Here is a 6,313-nt window from a genome sequence, read left to right as displayed (position 1 = left end):
AACTGACTGTGCGCAAGGCTGCGCGGGTCGAAACTTGCATTACGCCGGCTCCGCCACCCTGCGCCGCCCTGCGCTGCGCCACGAAACTAGGGCCCTAAGTGTTAAAGTCATCTTAGTAGCTAACTAGCATTGGTAGCGACCTGTCAATCAGCAGGTAAGCCCCGCCCCTAAAGGATCTCAATGGAGGCATACCCTGATGAGGTCATTAAATTGCTCTCTGGTTGCAACAGTTTAGTATTTAGAGCAACTTAAGGACACCTTGTGTTGGTAGAATTTCTCCCTGATTAAAGCTGCAATTATAAACATTTTAATATGAAGAATGGATGAAATGAGTAATGGAGCGTTTGGATATGAATTAATACTGCAGCTTTTCAGAAACCATCAGAGAGCAGACGGACGTCATCGGTTAGTGAACTTTGTCAAAGTGAAGATTCAAGATTTACAGTTTAGTAGTTAATATTTCCATGTGATCATAGTTTCTTATACAAGACTCTAGTAGGATTCATTATTGGTGCAGAGAGACAGAGAGACTACTACAGACAGACAGATCTACTGCAGACAGACAGATCTACTGCAGACAGATCTACTACAGACAGACAGATCTACTACAGACAGACAGATCTACTACAGACAGATCTACTGCAGACAGACAGATCTACTACAGACAGATCTACTGCAGACAGATCTACTGCAGACAGACAGATCTACTACAGACAGATCTACTACAGACAGATCTACTGCAGACAGACAGATCTACTACAGACAGACAGATCTACTACAGACAGATCTACTGCAGACAGATCTACTGCAGACAGATCTACTGCAGACAGACAGATCTACTACAGACAGATCTACTGCAGACAGATCTACTGCAGAGTGTGTGTGTGTGTGAGTGTGTGTGTGTGTGTGTGTGAGTGTGAGTGTGTGTGTGTGTGTGTGTGTGAGTGTGTGTGTGAGTGTGTGTGTGTGTGTGTGTGAGTGTGTGTGTGTGTGTGTGAGTGTGTGTGTGTGTGTGTGTGAGTGTGTGTGTGTGTGAGTGTGTGTGAGTGTGTGTGTGTGTGTGTGAGTGTGTGTGTGTGTGTGTGAGTGTGTGTGTGTGTGTGTGTGAGTGTGTGTGTGTGTGTGTGTGTGTGTGTGTGAGTGTGTGTGTGTGTGTGTGTGTGTGTGTGTGTGTGTGTGTGTGTGTGTGTGTGTGAGTGTGTGTGTGTGTGTGAGTGTGTGTGTGTGTGTGTGTGAGTGTGTGTGTGTGTGTGAGTGTGTGTGTGTGTGTGTGTGAGTGTGTGTGTGTGTGTGTGAGTGTGTGTGTGTGTGTGTGAGTGTGTGTGAGTGTGTGTGTGTGTGTGTGTGTGAGTGTGTGTGTGTGTGTGTGTGTGAGTGTGTGTGTGTGTGTGTGTGTGTGTGAGTGTGTGTGTGTGTGTGTGTGTGTGTGAGTGTGTGTGTGTGTGTGTGTGAGTGTGTGTGTGTGTGTGTGTGTGTGTGAGTGTGTGTGTGTGTGTGTGTGTGTGTGTGTGTGAGTGTGTGTGTGTGTGTGTGAGTGTGTGTGAGTGTGTGTGTGTGTGTGTGTGTGTGAGTGTGTGTGTGTGTGTGTGAGTGTGTGTGAGTGTGTGTGTGTGTGTGTGTGAGTGTGTGTGTGTGTGTGAGTGTGTGTGTGTGTGTGAGTGTGTGTGTGTGTGTGTGTGAGTGTGTGTGTGTGTGTGTGTGTGTGTGAGTGTGTGTGTGAGTGTGTGTGTGTGTGTGTGTGTGTGTGTGTGTGTGTGTGAGTGTGTGTGTGTGTGTGTGTGAGTGTGTGTGTGTGTGTGTGTGAGTGTGTGTGTGAGTGTGTGTGTGTGTGTGTGTGTGTGTGTGTGTGTGTGTGAGTGTGTGTGTGTGTGTGTGTGAGTGTGTGTGTGTGTGTGAGTGTGTGTGTGTGTGTGTGTGTGTGAGTGTGTGTGAGTGTGTGTGTGTGTGTGTGTGTGTGTGTGTGTGTGAGTGTGTGTGTGAGTGTGTGTGTGTGTGTGTGTGTGTGAGTGTGTGTGTGTGTGTGAGTGTGTGTGTGTGTGTGTGTGAGTGTGTGTGTGAGTGTGTGTGTGTGTGTGTGTGTGTGTGTGTGTGTGTGTGTGTGTGTGAGTGTGTGTGTGTGTGTGAGTGTGTGTGTGTGTGTGTGTGAGTGTGTGTGTGTGTGTGAGTGTGTGTGTGTGTGTGTGTGAGTGTGTGTGTGTGTGTGAGTGTGTGTGTGTGTGTGAGTGTGTGTGTGTGTGTGTGTGTGTGTGTGAGTGTGTGTGTGTGTGTGTGTGTGTGTGTGTGTGTGTGTGAGTGTGTGTGTGTGTGTGAGTGTGTGTGTGTGTGTGTGTGAGTGTGTGTGTGTGAGTGTGTGTGTGTGTGTGTGTGTGTGTGTGTGTGTGTGTGTGAGTGTGTGTGTGTGTGTGTGTGAGTGTGTGTGTGTGTGTGAGTGTGTGTGTGTGTGTGTGTGAGTGTGTGTGTGAGTGTGTGTGTGTGTGTGTGTGTGTGTGTGTGTGAGTGTGTGTGTGAGTGTGTGTGTGTGTGTGTGAGTGTGTGTGTGTGTGTGTGAGTGTGTGTGTGTGTGTGTGTGTGTGTGTGTGTGCGTGTGTGTGAGTGTGTGTGTGTGTGTGTGTGTGTGTGTGTGAGTGTGTGTGTGTGTGAGTGTGTGTGTGTGTGTGTGTGTGTGTGTGTGTGTGTGTGTGTGAGTGTGTGTGTGTGTGTGTGTGTGTGTTCTGTCTCCAGCAGCGTTCCACTCGTCGTCCTCCAGTTCTACTTTGGAATGATCTCAACCAGTGAAGGACGTGACCATATTTGGAGTGTGGAGGAGCGACGGGTATCTGATGAAGCGGCAGCCCGACCATGGACCTTCTGGTTTCATGTCCCTGTCTAAGAACCAGACCCGGTCTCTGTGGCCCCCATTTGTCTCTCCACGGAGTCTCAACAGAAACGAGCCAATAACAGAGAGCAGCTCGACACGGGACCACGGCAACCGGGACCAGCACCCCCTTCCTCTCAGACCACCACGGCAACCGGGACCAGCACCCCCTTCCACTCAGACCACCACGGCAACCGGGACCAGCACCCCCTTCCTCTCAGACCACCACAGCAACCGGGACGAGCACCCCCTTCCTCTCAGACCACCACGGCAAACGGGACCAGCACCCCCTTCCTCTCAGACCACCACGGCAACCGGGACCAGCACCCCCTTCCACTCAGACCACCACGGCAACCGGGACCAGCACCCCCTTCCTCTCAGACCACCACAGCAACCGGGACGAGCACCCCCTTCCTCTCAGACCACCACGGCAAACGGGACCAGCACCCCCTTCCTCTCAGACCATCACGGCAACCGGGACCAGCACCCCCTTCCACTCAGACCACCACGGCAACTGGGACCAGCACCCCCTTCCTCTCAGACCACCACGGCAACCGGGACCAGCACCCCTTCCTCTCAGACCACCACGGCAACCGGGACCAGCACCCCCTTCCTCTCAGACCACCACGGCAACCGGGACCAGCACCCCTCCCTCTCAGACCACCACGGCAACCGGGACCAGCACCCCCTTCCTCTCAGACCACCACGGCAACTGCAGACCAATCAATGAGCAGAGAGAGAGCGAGGTAGAGAGAGGTAGAGAGAGGTAGAGAGAGGTAGAGCTGTGTCGTGGAGCTCATGATCGGATGTCGAGCATCGAATCTCCTCAACTATAACACAACGCAGCCTTCTTGCCAAAACCTTCAATGCAGCTTTTTTCTCCCCGTTCTGCCTCTCCTGTCTGTGGGGGGGGGGTAGCAATCATGAGCATCCCTCTGAGAACATCAGCAAAGAGATTCGTCGGTCAGAGAGAGAGAGAGCAACACAGATAAATATCTGGAGGAAGAATTATTTGTGCTTCCTGGGGGAGGGAGGGGGGGGGTGAGACAGATGGAAGGCCTGGCAGTGGAATATCGGGGGAGTAGCAGTAGTGGTTAACGGCCGATTCACTCCGCTGCACTCTGCTCACCGAGACACGACGGGAATGCTACTGGAAAACATGGTGTACTAGTATACACATGGTGTACTAGTATACACATGATGTACTGTTATACACATGATGTACTAGTATACACATGATGTACTAGTATACACATGATGTACTGTTATACACATGATGTACTAGTATACACATGATGTACTAGTATACACATGATGTACTGTTATACACATGATGTACTAGTATACACATGATGTACTAGTATACACATGATGTACTGTTATACACATGATGTACTAGTATACACATGATGTACTAGTATACACATGATGTACTGTTATACACATGATGTACTAGTATACACATGATGTACTAGTATACACATGATATAGTTTCTTTATGAGACGAATCAGCGGCCGACGTCGGTGATGGAGGGAGTTCATCTTCTGGCACGGACACCAAACACACACACACACACACATGATGGTGCTGGTAGGTGGAGCTGGATGGAGCTGCAGCCCACGGCGGTGTTGTAGAGTCTACCAGCTGATCGGAGGTGCAGGAATCCTGCGGGGGAATCGGACCGCCGGGTCAACCCGACGTGAGCGTTTGTATTGAGACGGGCAGACAGAACCGTGTGTGTTGATGGTCTAGGACTTCCTGTGAAGACGGAGCTTTATTTTGAAAAGACAGGATGTGTGTAACGAGCATATCGCCGTGGCTTCTAGCTCGGTCACAGCTCCACGACCTTTCAAAATAAAGCGGCGTCTTCACAGGAAGTCAGGTTGAGGGAACAGAACGACGTAGTTAGGTTGAGGGAAAGAGCGTGTGGACGTTGACTATCAGCACTAATGATTCTCGTCATTAAAGACGTCAACTTTACTTTCAGCTTTGCACAGGAAGTGAACAGCGGTTGCCTTGGCAACAGTCCTCCGTTGGACCGGTTCACCTCCCCAAAGCTGCATCATTAGACACCTCGGCAGAGGACGGGTCGGTGGATCGTAGGTAGTCCATGTTGTCCAGTTAAAAGAAAGGACCGGACCGGTATCGTAGAACACAAGTTCCCGATGTGAGGACCAGATCTGAGTCTGAGGAGGAACAACTAAATACTTTATTTCTCTGCATTTCAGCAGTTCAGGGTTTGCTGCCTTGCTCGAGGCCACCTCTCCCGTTCCCAGAAACCGAACCGGTACCTCTCTTCAGCAACCGGTCCACAAGTCCTCCGTGGTCTGAGTGGGATCTTGGCGGTCCTCCAGCTCCCAGCAGAGTCCCCGGGGACCGAGCAGCAGCGGATCACCCTTGGAATGTGGGATAAGGTAACATCCCATCCTCCTCGCCATCGATCCGAGTCGTGTCCAAGACCGGCACAGGGAGACCCGGGGGGCGCTCGGCGAACCTTGGCCAGACTTTGTGATGACCCGGCAGTCCTCATCCAACAACAAACAGACGGACATGCCTGGCAGGTTTACCAAGGCCGGGTCCTCATCCCAACACCTCCGAACCCTGAGACCTCCGCCCCTGCTTTAATAAATGATGAGCTCACCACCAAGGACAGCTGAGGTATAGCACAAGACCTGGACCCTGCAGGTTTACAGCCCAGACACAAAGGTCTCCCTGCAACTAGCAATTATATCCTCAATCCATTAACCAGCCGGTTATTTAATTGATTCATCATTTGGTTTAGAAATCATCAGGAAAGAGTGAAACATGGGGAATGTTTTAGGATCTTAGCATCTTTTTGGTTACAAGGCTGAGGCATTCTGGGATTTGATGATTCAAATCATAAATCATTCACGTTGAACGTTCACATCCAGACGGTGGAGGTCAGGCAGACGAGTCAGGACTGATCCCAGACCAGTGAGACTGAATCCCATTCACACGGACCCTCATAGACTCTCGGACCCTCGTAGACCTCCAGGACCCGTTACCTGCTTGTATCTACATATAAACGCTGCCATCACATCTACAGTTGAACCAAAATTAGCTGAAATTAGCACAGAACTGCCTTTGAAGGCGAAGGTTCGGCCAATTGGACGACGGCTCAGGAAAGCAACAAGACGATTCACAACAAAGTCTCCGTGGACGTCCACAGACCGAGCCTGCAGATCCAGTCCTGGTTTACATATTAATGCCGTTAAGCCCCCAACAGTTCTGACACGAGTCCAGGGCTGCAGCGCCCGGCCGTCAGGTTTGATATTCCCAGCGACGCTGTAGAATAAAGTTTCCTTTAAAGTCACTAAAGCAGAAACAGCTCCATCTCTGAAATCCACCCCCTGTGGTTCCCGTCGCGTCCCTCGACTGTAAAACGCTGCGATCCATCCACTTTCAAAGAGGACTACTTTGTTCTGAAAACACCTATT

The sequence above is a fragment of the Eutrigla gurnardus genome (assembly GCF_963514095.1).
Source record: "Eutrigla gurnardus genome assembly, chromosome: 5".
Lineage (NCBI taxonomy): Eukaryota > Metazoa > Chordata > Actinopteri > Perciformes > Triglidae > Eutrigla > Eutrigla gurnardus.
This window is presented reverse-complemented; position numbering follows the sequence as displayed.